The following is a 26070-nucleotide window of genomic DNA, read 5'->3' as shown; positions in this document are numbered from 1 at the left end:
GGTTTACAACTGTACTGAATATTTTAAAGTCAAGAAATTGTTTCAAAAGGAATAATTTTTCCTAATGTCGAAGATTTATAGGTAAAAGTTTATTGAAATTTTGCTTGCAAAAATAAATATGAAGACGTTCATGTATTTTCTAGTGTAAGGGAAGACTGACTATAAATGTCTCAAGTGGAATAGCTGGCTGCCATTTTGTGAGGACATCCTCTAAGCATTATAATTTGTCTTGAGAATGATGGGAGGATGTAGCACAACTTTCTCTAGTCACAGCTTGGATAGGAAGAACCATTTAATTTGGGAGGAGTTGAATGTAATGTCCCCTTTTTAGCATTCATAGCATGATGTTGTCTTTAGCCTATTTCCCCACGGTCCCATAGGCTAACCAAGACATTAAAGGGACTTAGAGGCTATTTGGCCTAGATAGTTTAAGTTGCAGGTCTTTCTGAGGGGTTTTGAGGCAACTTTGGGTATACTTGGACATGGTCGGACATCCAGTGGCAGCAGTATGTTGATGGTAATTGTTTAAAATTGACAAGAAGACTTGTTTATCATTGATAAGATTTGTTATGCATTGATAAAGCTATTTTATAAAGTTAAATTTAAATATTTAACTTTATTAATGCATAGACTATAGTTTGTGAGAAATATTTAAATTAAAAGAGTCCCCTTATTTTATAACACATTGGAGACATAAGTTGCATAAAGGGAGTTATGTTTTATCCCACATTGAGAAAACGAAGGATTGAGCTTTTGTGAGAACACTGTAAAAGAAATGGAAGAGCTTCTTTTTAGGATGCTTGGATGAAGATTAATGTTATGTTGCTGAATATCTGATTATCGGGCTTGGAGGACGGAATCCCTCTTTGCTAGCATTCTCTTCGCTGTTGAAAGACACAGTCAGAAGGATTAACGGTGTGTCCAAACACACTGGGTTTCATTTAGTGTTTTGCTACAGTCTGAGTGAATAGTGTTTTGCTACAGTGCGGATGAATAGTGTTTTGCTACAGTGCGCATGAATAGTGGTTGCTACAGTGGGCATGAATAGTGAATTTGCTACAGTACGTGAACAGTATTTGCAACAAGTTTATTGTTTATTCTTGCTGATTTGGGGGTTTGGAAGGCTGCCAACTACATCTGCAAAAATACTACAGCAACTAACTCCAAGTTTCTTCTATCAAATTTTTATACTTTTGCATTGTAGTTGTTGAATACGAGACTGATATTTGTCGCAGCATGTTAAACAATTGTATGAGCACATTTACATGGCAAAAATCAATATTTAATTAGCAAATAAGAAGTTTCAAATTTTTCCTATATATTGTAGTATGTGTGCCAAGTGTTTGACAAAAATGCTATGTTGAGTTATTAAGCAAATTAATTGATATCATAAAGTAGCTTGCAAGTTTCTTTATTTGGAAAAAAAAAGGGGAGGATACTATAGTGGTATCAGAGCTATAAGTCCTGTCATCCTGTGGGGGTCTTATAGGGAATTTGGAACAGCCGGATAGAGGGGAAAGTATTTGACGAAATGTCAAAATACTAAAATCAGAGCATTTATGTTTGAGCATGCGCCAGGGGCCTTATAATTTCCGCAATACTAGAGCAAGACAAAATAGGATTTCAGACCTGCAGAGCGAACAGTCTAGTTCATCCGTGCAGGTGGACATAGAATCCAGTCATACAGACACAAAGGAGGTATTCTTTGATCAAGACAACAATATGGGTGACTGAGATGACAGGAATACAGGATTAGGCAGAGGCGGGAATGCCGGTCCAGATTAGGGAGAGGAAAGATTCTTACAATTATTAGACACCTTGGCACAAGGACAGCGATTAGCAGAGCAGAGAGCACAGGAACAGAGTCAGAGATTGGAGCTTATGATGCAGATGATGGCTCGTCAAATGGGGTTGAATGCTAATGTGGGTGGAGGAAATAATCAGAATGGTAATAATCAGGATGGGACACATAATGGAGGCAAACAAGTTGGGAACAATTTTGGTCATGCACCCCAGCAAACTAGGACAGTGAGTTCAAGGCCCATGATTCCCACATTTCCTTCTAGAGCTCCAAAGTAGCCCGTACCAAAGCCCCAGATCACTAATATACAGGACCAGTTGAGGAGAGATTGGGAAGCCGAAGGTCCAGATTTTACTGTTGCAATTACCTTTAGGGAGTATATGGATGTGCGGATGAAGCATATGCCACGTGGACATGACAGGAACCAGAGCTATGAGCTACGGAAGAAAGTAGGGAAACTTCAGTTACCATATTATGATGGCTCGAGCAAGTCCACAGCAAGAGCTTGGGTTCAAAAGCTTGACACATACTTTCAATTGAACCCTATGCCTGAGGAAGAAGCTATTAAGTATGCAGCAATTCACCTGGATGGGTCAGCACACGAGTGGTGGCATCATGGTATGGTCACTATGGGTCATGCACACATTACCTCATATGTGGAGTTTACGGAGAGACTGACTGAACGTTTTGACATGAAGGATCCAGAACTCCATTTCAAGGAGTTAGGTCAGCTTAAACAGTGGGGATCATTGGAAACATACATTTCAAAGTTTCAAAAACTTGCAGTGTTAGTAACAGATGTATCTAAACGGAGGATATTGGTTCTATTTATGGATGGGTTAGCTGATCCATTGAGAGGGTGGCTTAAAGCTCTCAACCCTCCCACTTTGCAGGAAGCCATTAAGAAAGTTCGGGAAATGGATTCCTCTTCAGCTTCTAAAAATAAATTTCAGGCAAAGAGTTTCCCTTCAAGGAAAGATAAGGACATGAAACCCTTCCATAGAGAGGCTCAGCCACCGAAGGAGGAAAGTAAGAGGTTGGACAATGAGACACTTAATGATCTTAGGAAGAAGAAGCTTTGTTTTCATTGCAAGGAGCCTTGGGATTTGTCACATAAGTGTCCATTGAAAGCAAAAGCTAAGCAGTGGAGTACTTTTCAGCCGAAGAGTCAGTGGATGGAGATTCAGAGCAGTCATCAAAATCAAATGGAGATGATGATAATTCTTCACATGAGGAAGCACGCAGTGATAGCACGATAGCTCAGCTGTCCAGTATACAGGAGGCCATCACTTTCAGAGTTAGGGGAACTTTGGATGGACAGAGATTTGTGGCACTCATTGATACAGGGGCAACACATAACTTCATTGATGAGAAGTTTGTGTCACGCAGAGGGCTACATACAGAGGAGCATAGGGGATTTAAGGTGATGGTTGCCGATGGCTTCAAAATCGACTATACCAAGAAGATCTCCAACTTGCAGCTTCGTTTGGGAGATTACGACATGATAGGAGATTTCTTTGTGGTCAACATTGGTGATCAGGATATGGTGCTTGGGATGAACTGGATGAAGTCTCTGGAAGAGTTCACATTTAACCTCCAAAAAATGGAAATGAGGTTTGAGGCAAATGGTAAGAAGATAGTGCTCAAAAGTTTGTCAGATGGGAGAGTTTGAGTGGTGTCACTCAAGCGGATGCAGAGTTTCTTTAGACATGATCAGGTACAGTGGGCAGCAGAGTTCAGAGCAATGCCTGAGATGACAGAGCAGCATGAACAAAAGTATCCACCTGATGTACAGGAACTAATAACCAAACATACTAAGGTGTTTGGTGAGATACCTCCAGGAAGACCCCCGGATAGGGGAATCGAGCATGTTATTGAGTTAGAGGAAGGGGCTAAGCCAGTCATCATCACACCCTACTGCCATCCAAAGAGATATAAGGATGAAATAGAAAAGGCAATCAAGGAGTTGATTGACATGGAGCACATACAGCCAAGCAAGAGTCCTTTCACTTCTTCAGTGGTATTGGTGAAGAAGGATGGTACAATGAGGATGTGCATTGATTAGAGGGAGCTAAACAAGAAGACAATCAAGAACCAATACCCTATCCTGTGCATCGATGAGCTTATTGATGAATTGCATGGTGCATGCTACTTCTCTAAGATTGATTTGAGATCCGGCTACCACCAGATACGGGTTAGAGAGGTGGATGTGGAGAAGACAACTTTTAGATGCCACTACGGACATTTTGAGTTCTTAGTCATGCCCTTTGGGTTGACTAATGCCCCCGCCACTTTCCAGTCCTGTATGAATAGAGTATTCAGAGATTAGTTGAAGTTTGCGTTGATTTTTTTTTATGATATACTGATATACAACCATACTTGGGAGGAACATTTGAAGCATATTGATGCAGTGCTCAGCATTCTAGAGAGGGAGTCATTATATGCCAGGATGAGTAAATGCGAGTTCGGGATGACAGAGTTGCTCTATCTAGGGCATATTATTAGTGCAAGAAGTGTTCGGGTTGACCCAGACAAGATCGAGGCCATTCTGGATTGGCCACCGCCGAGGAACACTTCACAACTCAAGGGATTTCTTGGGCTTTGCAGGTTCTACCATAGATTTGTGAAGGGATTTTCACAAATAGCAGCACCACTTACAGATTTGACACGGAGAGACAGTTTCAAGTGGTCAGAGAGGGCTCAGGATTGTTTTGACAGGTTCAAGGAGCTGATGAGTACATGTCCTATTTTAGCCATTCCAGATTTCACCAGGCCTTTTGAGCTGCAGTGTGATGCCTCGGGAGAGGGCGTAGGAGCTGTCCTCATTCAAGACAAACATCCCATCGCATATGAGAGCAGGAAATTACGAGGTGTTGAGAGAACTTACACCATCTATGACAAAGAAATGCTAGCAATCATGCACGCGCTAGCTAAGTTCAGGCAATACTTAGCAGGGAGCTGATTCACAATAAAAACAGATCATAATAGCTTGAAACATTTCCTTGGATAGAAGGATCTTAATGACAGGCAACAGAAATGGGTGAGTAAGTTACAGGCCTATGATTTTGACATAGTCTATGTCAAAGGGAAGAAAAATATTGTCGCAGATGCTTTATCCAGAAGGCCTCATTTGCTTGTTGTTGGGATAGTCATGGATGATTGGAGAGAGTTGATCTTGGCAGAGTACGCCAAGGATAGTTGGGCATCTAGTGTTATTGAAGGAGCTATTCAGGATAGTCGATACATTGTTGTAAATGATTTGATCATTTATAACGGAAGGATTTATTTGGTACCTGGGTCTGCCATGAAGCAAAAGATCTTGAGGGCATTTCATGATTCACCATTAGCAGGACATCCAGGATTTTTTAAGACATATTAGCAGATGAGAGAGCGCTTCACTTGGAAGGGGCTTAAGTCAAAAGTGCTACAGTTCGTTAGGGAGTGCCCAGTGTGTCAACAAAACAAATAGGAACATTCCTTTCTAGGCGATTTACTACAGCCCCTACCTATACCAGAGAAGAAGTGGGATAGCATTTCCATCGATTTTATCACAGGCCTTCCAAAGGCACAGGGTCGAGATTGTATTTTTGTTGTGGTAGACAGATTGACGAAATTTGCACATTTCTTTGCGATTTCGTCCACATATTCAGCAGTACAGACAGCAGAGCTATTCTTTCGAGAGGTATTTAGATTACATGGGATGCCACGGAGCATAGTCAGCGACAGGGATGGTAGGTTTATGAGCCACTTTTGGCAGGAGTTGTTCAAGTTGTGTGGAACAGAGCTAACTCCGAGTACCAGTTACCACCCCCAAACTGATGGGCAAACAGAGATAGTGAATAAATGGGTTGAGGGGTACCTTCGAAACTACATTGCAAGAGAGCAGAAGGCTTGGGTGAAGTGGCTACATCTAGGGGAGTACTGCTATAATACCGCTTTCCATATGTCTATTCAAATGTCCCCTTTCATGGCACTATACGGGTATGATGCTCCTAATTTTCTGGATTTGTATTTGAGGACAGTAGAGTGCCTAAGGCCAAGGATATTTTGCAGGAGTGTCAGGACATTTTGCGATCCTTGAAGGAAAATTTGCAAAAGGCTCAAAATCAGAAAAAGCAATATGCTGATCAACACAGGGTTGAGAGGTCTTTCGAGGTAGGAGACATGGTGTACCTCATGTTACAACCGTATAGACAGTCCTCTCTCAAGAAGAGTGGAGCAGAGAAATTGAAACCACGCTACTATGGACCATTCAAAATAATCAAGAGAGTGGGCGAAGTAGCTTATGAGTTGGAGTTGCCTGCAGACAGTAAAGTGCATAATGTGTTCCATGTGTCACATCTTAAGAAGGCATTGGGCCACAATGTGGTGCCTTCAGTAGTATTGCCACCTCTTGATGATGAGGGAAAGCTTATCTTGGTTCTTGAGGCTATACTTGACTCCAGGGAGAGGGTGCTTCGCAAGCGGATCATCAAGGAGTACTTGGTCAAGTGAAGGAATCTACCAGTGGAGGATACTACTTGGGAAAATGAGCAGATATTACAGCATCCAGAGCTGAAATTGCTTGAGGACAAGCAATTTTGGGAAGGACAGACTGTAATGTCCCCTTTTTAGCATTCATAGCATGATGTTGTCGTTAGCTTATTTCCCCACGGTCCCGTAGGCTAACCAGGACATTAAAGGGACTTAGAGGCCATTTGGCCTAGATAGTTTCAGTTGTAGGTCTTTCTGAAGGGTTTTGAGGCAACTTTGGGCATACTTACTATTTATAGTAAGTCATCTTGGACATGGTTGGACATCCAGTGGCAGCGGTATGTCGATGGTAATTGTTTAAAATCGACAAGAAGACTTGTTTATCATTGATAAGATTTGTTATGCATTGATAAAGCTATTTTATAAAGTTAAATTTAAATATTTAACTTTATTAATGGATAGACTATAGTTTGTGGGAAATATTTAAATTAAAAGAGTCCCCTTTATTTTATAACACATTGGAGACATAAGTTACATAAAGGGAGTTATGTTTTATCCCACATTGAGAAAACGAAGGATTGAGCTCTTGTGAGAACACTATAAAAGAAATGGAAGAGCTTCTTTTTAGGATGCTTGGATGAAGATTAATGTTATGTTGCTAGATATCTGATTATCGGGCTTAGAGGACGGAATCCCTCTTTGCTAGCATTCTCTTCGCTATTGAAAGACACAATCAAGAGGATTAACGGTGTGTCCAAACACACTGGGTTTCATTTAGTGTTTTGCTACAATGCGCGTGAATAGTGTTTTGCTACAGTGCGGATGAATAGTGTTTTGCTACAGTGCGCGTGAATAGTGGTTGCTACAGTGGGTATGAATAGTGAACTTGCTACAGTACGTGAACAGTATTTGCAACAAGTTTATTGTTTATTCTTGCTGATTTGGGGGTTTGGAAGGCTACCAACTACATCTGCCAAAATACTACAGCAACTAACTCCAGGTTTTTTCTGTCAAATTTTTATACTTTTGCATTGTAGTTGTTGAATACGAGACTGATATTTGTCGCAGCATGTTAAACAATTGTATGAGCACATTTACATGGCAAAAATCAATATTTAATTAGCAAATAAGAAGTTTCAAATTTTTCCTATATATTGTAGTATGTGTGCCAAGTGTTTGACAAAAATGCTATGTTGAGTTATTAAGCAAATTAATTGATATCATAAAGTAGCTTGCAAGTTTCTTTATTTGGAAAAAAAAAGGGGAGGATACTACATTGAAGGCATCTAGGAGGCAATGGTATCAAATGTATGAGTGGTGCCCAACACAAGGGAGCCAACCTCCTTGCAAGAGCCTCAAAGACTTAGTAAAACTAAACACCGTCATCTATAAAACCTAGAAAAGAAGTTAGGCTACTGTTGGGGAGCTGTAAGGATAGATGTGACAGATAATACAAGTGATTTTGGTGCCCACAATAGAAAAGAAAAGCTTGCAGTACCTTGGTGTACTTGTTTCTCTGTTAAAATAGTCCTAATTTGTCATTCGGAACCTTCTTGATTTAGTTTCATTACTCCAACAAGTAATACAAAGTTTTAGTTAATGTTTTGCCCAAAATAAAGATAAACAACAATAAACAAAATAAAGAACAAGACACAAATTATCATTAGTTTTAGAGGAGTTGAAGGTATCTAGGAGGCAATGGTATCAAATGTATGAGTGATGCCCAACACAAGGGAGCCAACCTCCTTTCAAGAGTCTCAAAGACTTAATAAAACCAAACACCACCATCTATAAAACCTTAAAAAAGATTTAGGCTAGTATTGGGGAGGTGTAAAGGATAGATGTGGCAGATAATACAAGTGGTTTTGGTACCCACAATAAAACAGAAAAGCTTGAAATATCTTGGTGTACTAGTTTCCCTGTTAAAACAAGTAAGCACATCTGAAGGTATATGGGAAGCAAGGTCATAATTAACGTCCATGGGACATGATTCTCCACTGAAATTAGGGTCCAAGACTCCTTTTTTTTGTATGTGTCTATGAAACCATGATAATCTCAATGTGAGGTCCGAATAGAATTGTGTCATCAATCCCAATCAATTGATGACTAATGGTTTTAGTTTTGATAACCATGTTTGTGTTGTTCTTCTGACATTTTCTCTCGAGTAGCATTTAATGTTAGCAAAATTCAGTTCTTGAACAAAATGCCATTTCCTTTCACCACCACTGTCAATTGATCTAGAGGAATATCTTTCATAAAAACTAAGCTTTCTTTGTTCCTACACCTAAATATCCTTCAGAAGATGTGCCAACAGTATCAAATTGTTCATGTGAATTGCATTGACATCAATGACACACATCATAATTTTTGTTGTGTCTAACAATCTTCACCTTCATCATTGATGGCGAGATTCTCTCTGCAAATTTTCAACATATCTGCATAATTTTGTCTTCCTACATATCTCTGCCCCTTTGACATCAACTAGGAAGGAGAGTTGGAAACTCCATCTAGGTTTAAAATATAAAAGTAATGACATACTACCCTTGATAGATGTTTTCTCTTGAAATTAGTCAGCAAGGAGAAGGAAAAGCCAAGACTCCTAGCTTTTGATGAAGAATCTCAAAGGTCAACTTAGGAAGGGATTTTGTAAAAGTATCTACCAACTGATCCTTGGTTGCATAATTTTCCAGTTTTACTTCATGATCAGCAACTTTTTCTCTTAAAAAATTATATTTGATAGAAATAAATTTAGTTTGTGAATGCAGAATGGGGCTCTTGAAATATTAATCACACTAGTATTGTCAGACAAAATTGAGATCTATTCATAATACTTTACCTTGATACACTTGAGAGTCTCCTTCATTCATAAGACTTGAAAGACAAAACAGTTGCAATATATTCAGCTTCAACAGTAGATAAGGACGCAGATTCGAGAAACCAATTTATCTCCTTGGAGATATGCTCCACCACTAGTGCTGCACCTATTTGTAGAGTAGGGGATTCGTACCCCATATACATTAAGATCCCGAATAGAAAACGTACCTTAGACTACCTCACTTTACTAGCACTTTAGCGAGCTAGGGAGATAAACTAAGAGAACAATTAACTAAATGGGGAAACTAAAATATTGAAATAACTAGCAAATGTAGAAAGGTATATACTTTCTGATTACAAGAAGGAAAGATGAAAGAATTAACTTCTTACCCTGACATGGGCACAATCTTGATATTAGATGCCAGTGTGCCACAGGACATCTGTGTGTTGTGTCGTAGTTTGTACAAACAAAAAACACGTTTCACTCACTCCTATATGTTATGCTTTGCTCCTCGAACCTGTTTTCCGCCTACACACATAGAAACGGGGAAAAGTGTTGGGGTTGTATAAGGGCTTCCCACGGTTAAAACCCCAATTTAGTTTTTCCACCTCTACAGACAACTAGATAGATTTAGTATAATATCAATAATTTGATTTTGTAATAGAAATAATAATGTAGGAAAACTCTTATTAGATGAGATATGCAAATAGAAGAAAACCTTTCTTAAAAGAAACAAACCCTTCTTAATAAAAGACAATCCTTGTTACACAACAATCAAAATGCCAATATATAATATATGCATTTATAGATTTGACAAAATGAGCATGCAAAGATAAGAGAGAAGAGATGGTTGTAGATGGTAATTAAGTAAAATAAAATACTTTAACTTTTTGTTAGGAAAATTCATGTACCAAGAGATGTGATGGTTGGTTCTCGCAACCAATCCGAGCACTATATGTAAGGATCATAAGGAATGGGAAGGGGTATGGTAATACTAAAGATCATTGGTATTGGTAAAGTAACTCTCTAGAACAATCAATAAATTTATATTATGCCATTTATGTGTACTTTCTCACTAGTGGTATAAATGTGGCGATAACATTGGTAATTGGACTTGATACACACACACACTTGGCATTAGACTCTACCTTATCTGGCAAAAACATTTATGGTGTCATTGTCTAAGCACAAACCTGAGATCTAAGAAGACGGGGAGAAGATGGAAGTATAATGGTTCGATCCTTCGACCAGCAAATAGTGATAACCGATAGCAACATCGAGGAGGAAGTTACAAGGGAGGATCAACTGGCACAAGACCTCATACACACGTGGGATGTAGCGGTAGATGAGGACATCTGGCAGGAGCCAGAGAAGAGTGCTCTCCCCACTAGCATGGTACAAGCCGAACTCATAGTGAACAAAGTTGTGTATGATCTCCTTGGGAGTCTCACAAGGTTGCTCGCATGAAGGCTAGTAGAATTGGAGGAACAAAGAGAAGCTCTCCAAAGGGAACAAAGGAGGCAACAAGTATTGCAATGATTTTACAAAGGACCTATTGAGAGGAAAAATCTAGGGATACAAGTAACCATAGAACAAACCTCTGGTGGAGGAATCGAGAGACACAAGGAACCTCGAAAGGAAGACCCAGTTCAACAATTAATGCCCCTCCTTCTGAACAAAGATAGGTGATACTAGAAGGTAACATATTCGGAAAGTAGCAAAGAGGAGGCAAGGCATTCCTTGCAGATACACCAACAAGAGGAAAGGCGACAAAGATTGAGGAATCTCACCTGACAACACCAACAAGACTATACCATCTACAGCAAATATTTGTAGGAAGGACCACAAGGTGGAAATGTCTTCAAGGACAAACCATCACCCAGTACCACAAGGCACGGCAAGGATACAGATAGTTCCAGAAGTGAATCAAGAAAGGTAGAGCACTCTCACAACTCCCATAGCACAAACAAAGGGGAAAGCTTAGAAGGAGAAGTAGCAGAATCGTTTGAAACTATGGTACATAGAATAAAAGGATTAGTTATCTCTAATGAGGTAACCATAGAGAAAACTAAGCTGGAGACCCCAAGAAGGTGTAAGTATTGGTACCACCAAAATACATCAATAGGTGATAGAGGAGAAGTCTTGCAACCCAATAATACCACTGAAGATGGGCTTGAGAGACAAGGAGGGAATCCCCAAGGAGTAAACTCTAACTATACGAGAGGAAGGATGATGATTACACAAGACAAATAAAAACTCCCAAACTTTACAAGAGAAGGAGAACCAATGCAACATTGTTAAACATATATAACTATTTGGGAGGTCGTAGGACAAGAAGATGACGACTATTGGCTTAAAGTCTTTCCATCCATGTTGCGAAGTATAGCAGTTGATTGGTATATTGATCTACGAGCCACACAAAAAACAAGGATTGATTTAAAGAAATCTTTTGAGGCAAAATTTAAACTGCTAAGAGATGATGACAAAGTAGTGGGAAAAATATACAACACACGCCAAGGGAAGAAAGAGCGTCTGAGTCCATCACTAGACATTGAAAGAACTAATAGGGAAGATGGAGAACAAACTGACAAATGAATTAAAGAAAAGATGGTTTATAGGACTAAACCCCTCCATTTGAAGGAAGATAAAGGTGGTACCTCCATCCACATATAAGGACGCATGTGATCGAGTGATGGACATCGAGAGTGAAGACAAAACCACAAGGGATAAAAAGAGACTAAGTGTTGGCAGCAGTGATGAAGAAAGTAAAGGGGAATCAAAGACAATTCAAGCACTTTGTAAAGACATGATGCGGATGGTGAAGAAGATGGAAGGAGAAAAAGAAACTAAAGAAAGCAAAGAGTTGTGGTGAATAGAGTGCCAAAGTGAAGGGCATACAAAGAATAACTATCAGAAAAATTCAATTTGTGACATCTATCAATGCCAGGCACTCTCTTAGAGAGTGTCCATACAATTTAAAGGTAAGAAGTGCGCAAGTACTTCTTACTACAAAACAAGCCACCCCACCCACCATGCCTCCAAGGAATATGAACTCCAATGCCTCCCAAGGAGGCTATTAGAATAATAGACATGGAGGCAACAACAACAATTAAAACACGCCACAGCGGCACATCCAGTACGACGCAAAGGGCCACCCAATGATACAATGCAAAAGATGTAACGAGTGGGGACACTTTGCATGTGAATGCTAAAATCAGCAAAGCGAAAGAAACAAGTTGTACCAATGGTGTGGACCGAGGAATCATGGGATGCCAATTGTCCCAAGGGGAAGGCGGTAAACATGCTGGACGTAACAAAGCCAGAAGAAGAAATAATGGCCGTAATGAGAATGCAAGCGAAGAAGGCTTTGTATCTAGACCCCAGAACCAAAAAAGAAAGACTGGAGGAAGCACGCATGGCATTAGAGGAAGAACAAAATCATGAGGAGACAACAAGTACTCCGATATGTTCGGCATCCGGCAGCAATTTAATAAAATAGATGTTACAAGCTACCATACCAATAAGAGTGGCTAACTTATTGGATACACTACCCCAACTAAGGGAAGCAATTTTAGGGACAAAGGAAAAAGCCACTAGCCATTGAGGAAACGAGCAATGTAACACCAGTACTAGGATACGTGGAGATGGCGAGACATCGGGACGAGTTAAAGTGGGCCACATTTTCAGGATGGCGAGGGGACAATGACAAGGGGAGGATGGGGCAAGGAGGGGTGTTGTATAGTATACATATAGAACTTGAAATGCTCGTTATGAAATGATGTTTCAGAAGAACATACCAAATTAGAATGCTTGAACATAGCAAAATTGCAACATGAATTAGAACCATTGGACATTCAACATAGCAACATATTACATGCTTTATAGTAACATTCAAAAATCAAAGTTCAAATAGAAATTCAAGTATCCATTCCAGCAGCAGCATGGTTGCAGAATGGCGGAGGTGGGGGTAATTGGGTACGCAAGTACCCGGTAGGGGGACATCTCGAGGACGGGTACTATGAGGTTTGGGAAGGGGTGTGAGTCCTCGTGTTACACAAGAAACAAGCCAAGGGAGGAAGATGGCAATCAAAATATTTTTCCAAACGAAAACCAACAACGAAATCAATGCTATTCACCGTAGGGATAGGAAGGACTCCTCCCATAGTGGAAATAGAAATTTTGGGACACAAACTTACAAATGCCATTGTCAATGGAGGATTGGGAGTCAACATACTCCCCGAGGAGACATGAAAGCCTTGGGCAACCCACATTGTGGCCATCCACATTCCACTTGGTAGGAGTAGACCAACATGGCATAAAACCACTTGGCATGCTCATGGGCCAAAAAGTGATTATGGGGACACAATAATTCTTTTTGGACTTTGTGGTCATTTCTTTGGAGAAGAAAGGGTATGACATCTTATTAGGTAGGGAATGGTTAGTGCTAACCAAAGCCAACCATAAGCGGAAAAAGAACACCTTGTCAATTGAAGCCGCATCCAGAATTGGCATCCGATTCAAAATCAGAAGGAGATGGATACGATGGAAATGGAGAATTGGAGCCCAATGAGGAAGATGTCTTGAGAGTTGGTAGCTTCTTGGAGGACGAGACAAGGTCTCTCAAAGGATTGTTTCATTGAAATATGGAAGAGTACATAGTGTTCTAACTGAGCTGCAATATGCTTGAAAATGCCAAGAAGGAAGAAAACAAGGATACGCACCCCAAGGAATATAAGGAGTACAAGGAAATGACAGCGAGGATAGATGACACACCTACTCACCAATTGTAGGAACACGAGGAGGTAAAATGCAAGCAGCCAAATATGACGGAATTTAACTTGGATGATCATGAGGAACCAAAACTAATAGTAGTAGGGATGATTGAGACCTAGTCCTTAAGGGAGCTTCACTCTATAATGATCCCTTCTAGGACCTTACTTGATTTTGTTCAAAAAAATTCCTTCATTGGGTTCGAACCCACTCAAGGATTATTATTTGTAACGTTAAGAGATCTTTGTTAAATAGATTTTGTAAAATCATTAAGCATATTATCCAATTTTGAATTATAATCAATTGAATTTATTTAATTTGATTTCTTATGCAAAAATTTCTTTACTTTCTCTAATACTAAGGTCATTCTTAGATGGTAGATTTACTATGCGAAGGTTGTGTGGAACAGACTACATGTAACGCCCCTCAAGGCCTAACCTTAGTATTGGGATAGTCTGTCATATGCCCAAAATTACTCTGCCTTTACCCTCCATAAACTCCCTATCTAAAAATACCCGAGTACAGAGTAGGTGGATTGTTTCCATATTTAAACAATAAAATTTTAATTTCTTGATAATCTAGAACTCTAAATATACATATCATATATACATTATTATCCCATATATTTATAAAATTTATTATATATACTTAATCATTTATTTTACCATGTATAATAACGTGTTTCCTTTATTATGGTACAATTTATATTTTATTAGACATATATATATCTATATAGAATGTACCTTATATAAAATATAAACATTAAAAGGGAATAGACAACCCAATACTTTTATGATATTAAGTCATTTCATTTAGTTTGGTCCTTTTAACCCTCTTCCTTATCTTCCCATGGTTATGGGGTTGTAAACAAATTTTAGAAAACTTATTCTCTTTCCATCTAATAATTTGATGTCTTCCCTTATTTTTTCTTTTTACGTGAATGGGATTTCTTTTAAGATTTTATAAACTCCTTATTATCCACATCACATTTCTGATTGGTATTAAATAATAATAGTGAATTATTCCATGTATCACTTGGGAATGGTCAAAACACTTATCTAACACCTTTTAAATCTTCAAATATAGTTGTAGATAATGGTATTCGATTCTCATTTTGGCAAATTCTATGTGGGGTATTTTTGGAAGGTAGATTATTTATTCTAATCCCTTTTGCAATACTATTTGTCCACTTTATCTCTCTGTATTTCCTCTTATGTCTCCAACATCTATTATATGTCAATTCAAATAAGGGGTCACGACCTTTCATGTCCTGCTCCATTCAGAATGTGTTAGTTAATTTTCTTAGGTTTAATATGGCTAGATAACTGATCACTTTGAGATCATATTGATGATATAATTGTTTCATAATTAGTTTGGACTATTAATATTAGTATAGTATAGTAATATTAGTTTAGGTTATTATTATTATAAGTATAGTTCATTTATTTAGTATAATATTAAATATAACTATTATTTTGATTGTTATAATTCAATATTAGTAAATAATCAAATCAGACATATCCTTTATATAAATTTGTATTATTAAATTTATATTTGATTATTTGATTATTAGTTGTTATTGTTACTTCTAAGAACAATTATAATATCATATTATTGATTAATGATATCAAATAACATTTTATTCATCATATAATTATATTCGATATATATTTTTATTAATATTGGTCGTATATCCATATGGGGTCATGACACACTCAAAATATTCCTAGAGTACAAAGATGTGTTTGCGCGGACATACAAGAATCTAAAAGGGATTCCACCGGAACTGTGCGTACATAAGATACCACTAATGCCTGATGCCAGACCTGTACAGAAGAGATTTTACTGCATGAACAAACACTACACAGCCAAAGTGCAAGAAGAGATTGCGAAAATATTGGAGGTAGGTATTATTTTAAAAAAGTACAAACCAATGAATGGGTGTCTCCAATTGTCATCTCACTAAAGAAGGAAGCAAACCAGATTAGAATCTGCATAGAGTTTTGGTGCTTAAATGCAGTAACTGTCAAGGACCCCTTCCTAATACTGTTTACAGACAATATATTAGAGGTAGCGAGACATGAGATGTACTCGTTCTTGGATAGGTTCTCAGGCTACAACCAAATCAGTATCAATATAGCTAATGAAGACAAACTGAAAACCACCTCTGTGGTAGAGGATGGAGTCTATGCATACAACATGATGCCATTTGGATCGTGCAACACCCCTGCCACATTCCGAAGGATCATACTCCACATATTCGACAAAATGACAAGAAGCAATTTTAAGGCAGTTTTAGAGGATTGGTTTATGTTCAGTGGAAAGGAGACCCACCTTCCAATATAGTGAGAACACATGGAGCAATGTTGGAGGGCATGCTTGGCACTCAATCCAAAAAAATGTTGGTTCTTGGCACCTCAAGGAAAATTGTTGGGACACATTCTGTACAAGGAAGGGTTAAAACTCAACCCAAGTAAAATTGGAGTAATCATGGAAATGGAACAACCAGAAGATGTGACGGGGGTAAATTCATTTTGCAGCCATGTGGGCTAGTACCAGTGATTCATTAAAGGGTTCGCAGAGATATTATAGCCAGTTGAGAGACTCACAAGATATGGAGAAATGTTCCTATGGGGGAAGGAGCAAACTAATGCATTAAAGGAACTAAAAGAAAGACTAATAGGAGCACCAATCCTTGTCTATCATGATTGGAGCAAGGAATTTCAGGTGCATATGGATGCATCTAACTTTGCCATTGGGGCATCCCTAGCTCAGGCAAGAACCAAAGGACTAGACCATCTAGTCTACTTGGCTAGTAGGCAGCTCTCAAAAGAAAAAAACTATAGTACGACTGAAAGGGAGGCATTAGGTATGGTGTACTCAGTTCAAAAATTTTGGCACTCTCTCCTTGCCCACCATTTACCTTTTATGTGGACCACCAGGCACTATTGTATTATTATATTTGGTCAACAAACCCATAATACAAGGGAAGGTCAGTAGGTGGCTCCTCCTACTTTAAGAATTTACATTCAATATTATAGTGTGACCAGGCAAGAGCTGCGTCATGGCAGATCATCTGTCAAGAATAAAGTCTCGGGAACCGATTGATGGAGTAACAAAGATTTTTAGGATACTCACTTTTTCGGATTGCAGTCCTTCTGGCATGGTACGAGCAAATTGGGAGATACCTGTCCACGACATCACTTCCTCTTGACATGGCAACCAACCAAAGGAGGAGGTTGGCCTTAAAAGAAAAAATTTCAGCTCATCCAAGGAATTCTTATAAAATGGGATGACCAAGTACTTTGTAAATGTGTAATGGAGGAGATCCCTAGTGTGCTGCAAAAGTCCCACAAAGGACTAGCAAGAGGACATACAGGGCTAGATGCCACAACTAGAAAGGTACTCTTGGCGGGACTATGGTGGCCAACACTTCATACAAACGCAAAGCAGTGGATGATGGGTTGTGACACATGCCAAAGAAGAGGGAAAACATTGAAAAGAGTTTTCATGCCTTTATTCCCTTCACAACCTCAAGAACTATTCGAAAGGTGGGGACTTGATTTTGTGGAACCCCTAAGGGCAAGTTCAGCCAAGCATTGTCAGTATGTTGTGGTAGCCGCTAAATACCTCACAAAGTGGGCATAGACAAAGGCACTTCCAGACAACACAACTTTGACTACTACCAAATTCTTGTACGAGCAAATTGTCACCATATTCGGGATACCAATCTCCATCATGAGCAACAGAGGTACATTTTGTAAATCAGGTGGTGCAAGACATGACCAATGAATTCTGCATATTCCATAACCTATCCACCTTGTACTTACCATGTGCAAATGGATCGGCCAAATCCACCAATAAAATTTTAGTATTCGTCCTATACAAAACTTGTGGGGTGAAGGCCAGCAACTGGGAAGAGAGGCTACTTGCAATACTTTGGGCCTATCGAACCACGTACAAGGCAACTATGGGACATACACCATTTCAGATGATGTACGAAAAGCACAAATCTGTGTCACATTTTAGGACCTCTAAACTTATTTTGGTCAAATCTCATTTCTCTATCAAAACTCAATTTTTTTAAAAAACTAAAAATACCCTTTGTTGAATGAAGTAGCTTCAATTCAGACAATAGCACTGATCATAAGAGAATATACTCATGTATATATACATGTCAATATGATTTGAATATCGATATATATGTATGCATGAATATAATCTGCATTGTTATTGTGATCACAGCATTCAGAACCGACTGTGCATATAATTATTATGTTTATATCTGAGAATGAACTCAACAAGTGATCGTATTTATTCTACTCATCATCGATTGCTTTAGACTTTGTTAAGTCTTGTAATCATTAGTTTTGTTATGAGTAAATCAAATAGGTGTGACCATACCACCGATTGGGTGCTTCGGTGAATGGTCATGTCTCCATTTGGAGACATGCCCATTCACCCAAACACCGACCACCTTTGTAAATAAATGTATGCCACCCGAATATTGCAAGCATTGAAATTGTAATGACCCCATCTTTTAGCCTTCACATTCTCCAAAGGCTAAGTGGAGCATAAGAAGAAATTAAATTAATTTCTTATAAAGTTATTAAATAAATTAAAAATTAAAAGGTGACTTTATATTTAATTAATTATTGTATTACAAGGGAGAAGCTTCTAGAGTGTGTATTAATTATTGGAAAGGGGGAAACCTCTAGTAATTTAATTTTCTAGAAGCACAATTAATTATTGTATTGCCAGGGAGGAGTTTCTAGAGAATGCATTAATTATTGGAAGGGGGAAGCCTCTAGTAAATGTAATTAATTAATGTTTTAATTCCTTCTAGAAGGGTGAAGGAAAAGGATAAATAGGGGTGAGAGTCTCAGTGTTTAGCATCGGATGATTGTGAATTGCATTTGATAAGAGCTTGGATGTGTGAGTCACATATCTTTCTTGGCATTAGAGGACGTTCAACCTCTCTTGTAACATTCTAGACGTAATTCCCTTGGGGTTTGGCCTTTGAAATACATTGCTATATACTTGATTTTATCATTGTGAGAACTAATATTATTTCAGCAGCGGTTCACTCTTCAATTTGCATAAATTCCTTCTTGCTCATGTTGTGTGGATTGAAACTTATGCAAAGACATTTAAATCGCTTTCAGCAATTGGTTTAGTTCTTGGGCATTTCCAGGGTGCCCATTACAGTGGTATTAGAGCTTACTTGCAAAGTGTTTCACGAAGTTATAACCGGTAGGTGCCCATTACAGTTGTATCAGAGCTATAAGTCCTACCATCCTATGGAGATCTTCAGCATCTATGTTTGAGCATGCGACAAGGGCTTTATAATTTCCGCAATACCAGAGCAAGACAAAGTAGGAGTTCAGACTTGCAGAACGAATAGGGTAGTTCATTCGTGCAAAGGGACATACAATTTAGTCATACAAATACAGAGGAGATATTCTTTGAACAAGACAGCAATATGGGTGACCGAGATGATAGGAATATCGGTCCAGATCAAGAAAATGTAATGTTGAGGTTACTGGATACATTTCAGGAGCAGAATAAGCGAATGGATATGATGTTGCAGCTAATGGCTAGACAGATGGGCATCAATATTAATCCGGGTGATGCCAACAATGGAAACAACAATAATAGGGGCAATGATAATGGAGGTTGAGGCAACATTAATGGTAATAATGGACATGACAACAATGGGAATGAGGCTAATAGCTTCAAACATGTTGCACGCCCAGCACGAACAGCCAGCTCGAGACCTCTTCTACTCACCTTCCCACCGAGAGATCCAATTCAGCCGATTAATGAACTGCAAATTATGGAGTTACAGGATCAGTTCAGGAGGGATTGGGAGGCCAGTGGATCGGAGTTTCAGGCAGACATTTCTCTCAAAGATTACTTGGACTTGAGGATGAGACACATGCCTAGATCAGGAGGAAGAAGTCAAAACCTTGAGCTAAGAAAGAAAGTTGGGAAACTTTCTTTACCTTATTATGATGCTTCAATGAAGATGACCGCACGAGCTTGGGTGCAGAAGATGGATACATACTTGCTGCTGAATCCTATGTGTGAAGAGGAGGCTATAAAGTATGTGGCTATTCACTTGGATGGACCGGTACATGAGTGGTGGCACCATGGCATGGTAACCTTGGGGCATAATCAAATCACATCTTACGAGGAGTTCATTGAGAAGCTTATAGAGAGATTTGATACCAAGGATCCTAAATTACAGTTTAAGGAGTTGGCCCAACTCAAGCAGTGGGGATCAGTTGAGACGTATATTAGTGAGTTTCAGAAGTTAGTTGTGTTGGTCACAGATATTTTAGAGAGGAGGTTGGTGGTGTTGTTTATGGATGGACTCTCAGAACACTTGCGAGGTTGGGTCAAGGGGCATGACCCAACTACATTGCAGGAGGCCACTAAAAAGGCTCATGACTTAGCACCTTCTTCATTTAGGAGCAGATTTCAGCACAGGGATTCTTATATGAAAAAGGACAAGGAGAAGGACAAAAAAACTGTTTACAAGGATGCTTAGCCAAAAAAAGATAAGTAGGATAATGACACCTTGAATGATTTAAGAAAGAAGAACCTTGGGATATATCTCATAAGTGTCCTCTCAAGGTTAAGGTAAATCAAATGGAGTATTTCTCAGCCGAGGAGTCACAGTCAGAGAGGGAGGATCAGCACTCTAATTCAGATGAGGATAGCACTACAGAGGAGAGCAACATTCCTGAGGATGAGAAGTCATTAGCACAATTAATGAGGGCTCAAAAGGCAATCACATTTAAGGTCAGGGGTACTATCCAAGGGCAGAAAGTGCTACACATAATTTTATAGATGCACAATTGGTAGTCAAAACAGGTCTACAGACCGAGGAGCACGTCGGGTTTAGAGTCATGATAGCTAATGGTGACAAACTATTATGTACTCGAAGATATCTAATCTTCACATCAGGTTTGGAGATGGCTATGAGTTAGAGGATGAGTTCTATGTGGTAGACATGGGAGACTATGATGTCATCCTCAGCATGACATGGATGGCCTCGCTAGTAGAGTTCACACTTAACCTAGCAAAATTGGAGATGAGGTTTCAGCATGAGGGAAGAACTGTTATACTTAGAGGACTTTCAGATGGGAGTTGCAGAGCAGTTTCCCTGAGGAGAATGCAGAGACTTTTTCAGCATAATAACATAGAGTGGGCAATGGAATGTTTCACTATGCCAACTTCACAAGAGCCACAAGTGAAGAGTCATCCACCACATATCCAGGAGATACTTGACAGGCACACGAAGGTATTTGGTGAGATTTCGCATGGAGTTCCTCCTAACAAAGGGATAGAGCATGTTATTGAGCTCGAGGAGGGAGGCAAACTAGTTACGATTACTCCTTATCGTCATCCTAAGAAACACAAGGATGAGATAGAGAGGGCAATTAAGGAGTTGTTGGAGATGGGGCATATCAGGCCTAGTAAGAGCCCCTTTTCTTCAGCAATAGTGTTGGTAAAGAAGAAGGATGAGATGATGTGCATGTGCATCGATTACAGGGCATTAAATAAGAAGACCATTAAGAATAGATATCCCATCCCACGAATAGATGAGTTGATTGATGAGTTACATGGTGCATGCTTTTTTACAAAGATTGATCTATTGTCAGGGTATCATCAGATCAGGATGAGGGAGGAGGACATTGAGAAGACAGCTTTTCGGTGTCACTATGGCCACTTCGAGTTTTTGGTTATGCCATTTGGGCTAACCAATGCCCCTGCTACGTTCCAGAGTTGCATGAATCAGGTATTCAAGGAGCAGCTTAGGAGATTTGTCTTGATTTTCTTTGATGACATTTTAGTCTTTAGTAAGACTTGGGAGGAGCATTTACAACATCTTGAGATGGTGTTGTCCACTTTGGAGAAACAGTCACTAAATGCCAAGGAATCTAAGTGTGAGTTTGGGATGACTGAGCTACTATACCTTGGACATATCATCAGCGCAGATGGAGGTCGGGTAGATCCTGAAAAGATTAGAGCTATTGTTGATTGGCCTACTCCTACGAATCTTACACAGCTTAAGGGATTCCTTGGTCTCTGCAAAATTTATAGGAGATTTGTTAAGGGATTTTCACAGATCACTGCACCCTTGACAGACCTTACCACGAAAGGGGCCTTCACATGGATAGAGGCAGCTCAGAGAAGCTTCAATCATTTCAAGAAGGTGATGTCATCATGTCCAGTACTAGCTCTACCAGATTTCACAAAGCCATTTGAGCTTCATTGTGATGCGTCAGGAGATGGGATTGGGGCAGTCTTGATGCAAGAGAAGCATCCCATTGTTTTTGAGAGCGGGAAGCTCCGTGGAGTGGAGAGGATCTATTCCATCTATGATCAGGAGATGTTGGCTATAATGCCTGCATTGGCTAAGTTTCAGTCCTACCTAGTTGGGGGAGAGTTTGTTATCAAAACCGATCACAACAGCATCAAATGCTTCATGAGCCAAAGTGATTTGAATGATAGACAACAGAAGTGGATTATGAAGTTACAGGCCTATGACTTTGACATTGAGTTTGTCAAAGGTAAGAAGAATGTGGTGGCAGATGCTTTATCCAGGAGAACTCATATTTGTGCTCTAGCTGAGATTACAGGAGATTGGAGAAATAAGATCACAAGAGAGTATGCAAGGGACACTTGGGCTTCTGGAGTAATTGCAAGCACCATACATGATGATCATTATGTGGTGATGGACGGATTGATTAAGTTTCAGGGTAGGATATATTTGATTCCTTCATCACAATTTAGGGAGGTAATACTGAAGGCATGTCACGATGCACCTACAGCTAGACATCCAGGGATCTTTAAGACCTACAGGCAGATCCATGAATGGTTCACATGGAAAGAGCTCAAGGATGATGTTCAGAAGCATGTCAGGGAGTGTGCAATTTGTCAGCAGAACAAGGGGGAGCACACATATCTTGCAGGGTTGTTACAGCCTTTGCCTATTCCAAATAGGAAATGGGAAAGTATTTCTATGGACTTCATCACCGGGTTACCACAAGTACAAGGGAAAGATTGCATCTATGTGATAGTTAACTGGCTAATGAAGTTTGCTCACTTCTTTGCTATTCCATCCACTTACATAGTAGCATAGGTGGCCGATCTTTTCTTCAAAGAGATATTCAAGTTACATGGGCTACCTAGTTTCATTATCAGTGATCAGGGCAGTAAATTTTATGAGTACTTTTTGGCAGGAATTGTTTACATTGTGTGGTAGAGATCTTACACCTAGCACTAGTTATCACCCACAGATAGATGGGCAGATAGAGATTGTGAATAGTGGAAGGATATCTGAGGAACTATGTGACTGCACAACAAAGGGCTTGGGTCAAATCGCTACACATGGGAGAGTACTGTTATAACACCACTTATCATATGTCCATCAAGATGACTCCATTCATAGCACTGTACGATTACGAAGCACTTAGTTTCATGGATCTGATTTTGGGGGATAGTAGAGTGCCCAAAGCAAAACACTTCTTGCAAGATAGTCAGGATATTTTGAGGGTGCTCAAGGAGAATATACAAGAAGCCCAAAATCAGCAGAAATTGTATGCTGACCAGCACCGGATAGAGCGCAATTTCGAGGTTGGGGATATGGTTTACCAAAGGCTACAACCATACAGACAGTCATCACTCAAGAAAAGCGGAGCAGAGAAGTTGAAGCCTAGGTTTTATGGCCCCTACAAAGTGATTTGCAAGGTGGGCGAGGTTGCTTACGAGATTGAGTTTCCACAGGGCAGTCAAGTGCATAATGTGTTTCATGTGTCAAGGCTTAAGAAAGCCATCGGTCAAAGAGTTGTGCCTTCAGTAGAATTACCACCATTAGATGAGGACGGAAAGCTCGTATTAATTCCTGAGGCTATTCTGGATACTAGGGAAAGGACTCTGCGAAGCAGATTGATTAAAGAATATTTAGTCAAATGGAGATATCTGCCAGAGGAAGATGCTACTTCAGAGAGTGAGCAGGTGCTACAAAAAACAGGACTAAGATTGCTTGAGGACAAGCAATTTCAAGGAGGGCGCACTGTAATGACCCCATCTTTTAGCCTTCACGTTCTCCAAAGGCTAAGTGGAGCATAAGAGGAGATTAAATTAATTTCTTATAAAGTCATTAAATAAATTAAAAATTAAAAAGTGACTTTATATTTAATTAATTATTGTATTACAAGGGAGAAGCTTCTAGAGTGTGTATTAATTATTGGAAAGGGGGAAACCTCTAGTAATTTAATTTTCTAGAAGCACAATTAATTATTGTATTGCCAGGGAGGAGTTTCTAGAGAATGCATTAATTATTGGAAGGGGGAAGCCTCTAGTAAATGTAATTAATTAATGTTTTAATTCCTTCTAGAAGGGTGAAGGAAAAGGATAAATAGGGGTGAGAGTCTCAGTGTTTAGCATCGGATGATTGTGAATTGCATTTGATAAGAGCTTGGATGTGTGAGTCACATATCTTTCTTGGCATTAGAGGACGTTCAACCTCTCTTGTAACATTCTAGACGTAATTCCCTTGGGGTTTGGCCTTTGAAATACATTGCTATATACTTGATTTTATCATTGTGAGAACTAATATTATTTCAGCAGCGGTTCACTCTTCAATTTGCATAAATTCCTTCTTGCTCATGTTGTGTGGATTGAAACTTATGCAAAGACATTTAAATCGCTTTCAGCAATTGGTTTAGTTCTTAGGCATTTCCAAGGTGTCCATTACAGTGGTATCAGAGCTTACTTGCAAAGTGTTTCATGAAGTTATAACCGGTAGGTGCCCATTACAGAAATTGATTAATGCGGGCAGATTGGAGGCAATACAGACATCGAATTGAAGGAACTATTATATCATATTTGCATTGAATCAATATATATTGTGCAGCACATTGGATCCTTTCATTTACAATTACTATACCTGAAATAAAACATACATACTTCAGCATCAGAAGGAAAATCTGTAAGTAAACTTTACATGGTATTAGAGCTTGGCTAAGGAAAGATCACACTAAGTTTATTGAATCAGATTTTTACTTTAGATAACAAATCCTCTCCCCCTACAAAAATGACAAACACATTAAGATTCGAACATCACCTTGGAAGTGCTAATAACTTCGATCTCGGAAACTTTAATTAATGATGTTAAAAGAAAACAAATTGGAATCATTTGTAAGAGAGGACAAAGAGGAACCTAGAGATGATCCTGAGAAATTAGAATGTATCGAGTAAAATGAAAAGGCTATGAAGATAATTGTAGATGTTGTTCAAGACCACATAGTACCTATTGTAGCAAAACATACCACAGCATATCGTATGTTTCGAGCTCTTAAAAATGCATTTATAATCAATAATATAGGAAGAAAACTTGCTCTTAAAAGGCAAATGAATAGTGTAAGCATGAATAAAGGAGAAACTACTATTGCTTTCTTTATGAGAATCAAAGACTTGAGAAATCAATTATCTGCACTTGGTTATGAGATTAAAATCAAGAATTATCCTTAATAGCACTAGGAGGACTTCCAAACTCCTGGGAATCCTTTGTACAAGGTATAAGTGCTAGGTCTAAAATCCCTAAACTGGATCGTTTAAGATCAAATTGCCTTCAAGAAGAATCGAGATTAATGATTAAGGGAAAACACAAAACCCTAGATGAAGATGTTCAAGTTCTTAATACAAACGTTCATAAGAAGGGAAAGAAGAAAAACAACAAAAGGAAAAGAAATTTTCATGGAAAAGGACAATCCAAACAAAAGAAAGACTTGTCCAAAATCCAATGCTTCAGATGTGATCTATATGGACGTTATGAAATAAATTGTCTCGATAGATCTAAACCTCAAGCATCTTTTCCAAAATCTAAGAAGTAAAATGAAGGCAATGACTATGAGAAATATGCCTTCTATTCAGCATTATCCAGCTAAATATCAACCAAAAGGATTACATGGGTAGTTGACAGCGGATCTTCTAGACACCACTAAATATCAGGATAGCCTAGAAAGTATGCAAATAGAAACAGATGAAGAAGTTACAATTGGTGATGACTTTGCACACTCTATAAAAGGAATTGGGACTTGCACCATAAAATTGAAATCTGAAAATTCTATTCAATTTTCTGGAGTACTTTATGTACCAGGTATTAAGAGGAATTTAATATCTATATCCGCACTTG

General features: G+C 39.0%; 1 protein-coding gene across 10 annotated transcripts in view; it reads right to left on the bottom strand.

Moving 5' to 3' along the window:
* LOC149565025 (flavin-containing monooxygenase FMO GS-OX-like 2) overlaps positions 1-26070 on the bottom strand; it is a 92413-nt gene that overhangs the window by 11845 nt on the left and 54498 nt on the right. The window contains exons 7-8 of one of the 10 annotated variants that reach the window (XR_016361992.1): positions 9479-9617; positions 9111-9255 (exon numbers count right to left, since the gene is read on the bottom strand). The exons of the other annotated variants lie outside the window; for them this stretch is intronic. The gene's annotated coding sequence lies outside the window, so the exon portion shown is untranslated. The remainder of the gene's footprint in view (positions 1-9110; positions 9256-9478; positions 9618-26070) is intronic. 10 annotated transcript variants of the gene reach the window in all.

Source organism: Cupressus sempervirens, chromosome 3, assembly GCF_028749045.1.
Source record: "Cupressus sempervirens isolate cs-2001-9-10 chromosome 3, ASM2874904v1, whole genome shotgun sequence".
In the NCBI taxonomy this organism is placed as follows: Eukaryota; Viridiplantae; Streptophyta; class Pinopsida; order Cupressales; family Cupressaceae; genus Cupressus; species Cupressus sempervirens.
Note: the sequence above shows the minus strand (reverse complement) of the source record. Positions and strands in the feature narration are given on the sequence as shown.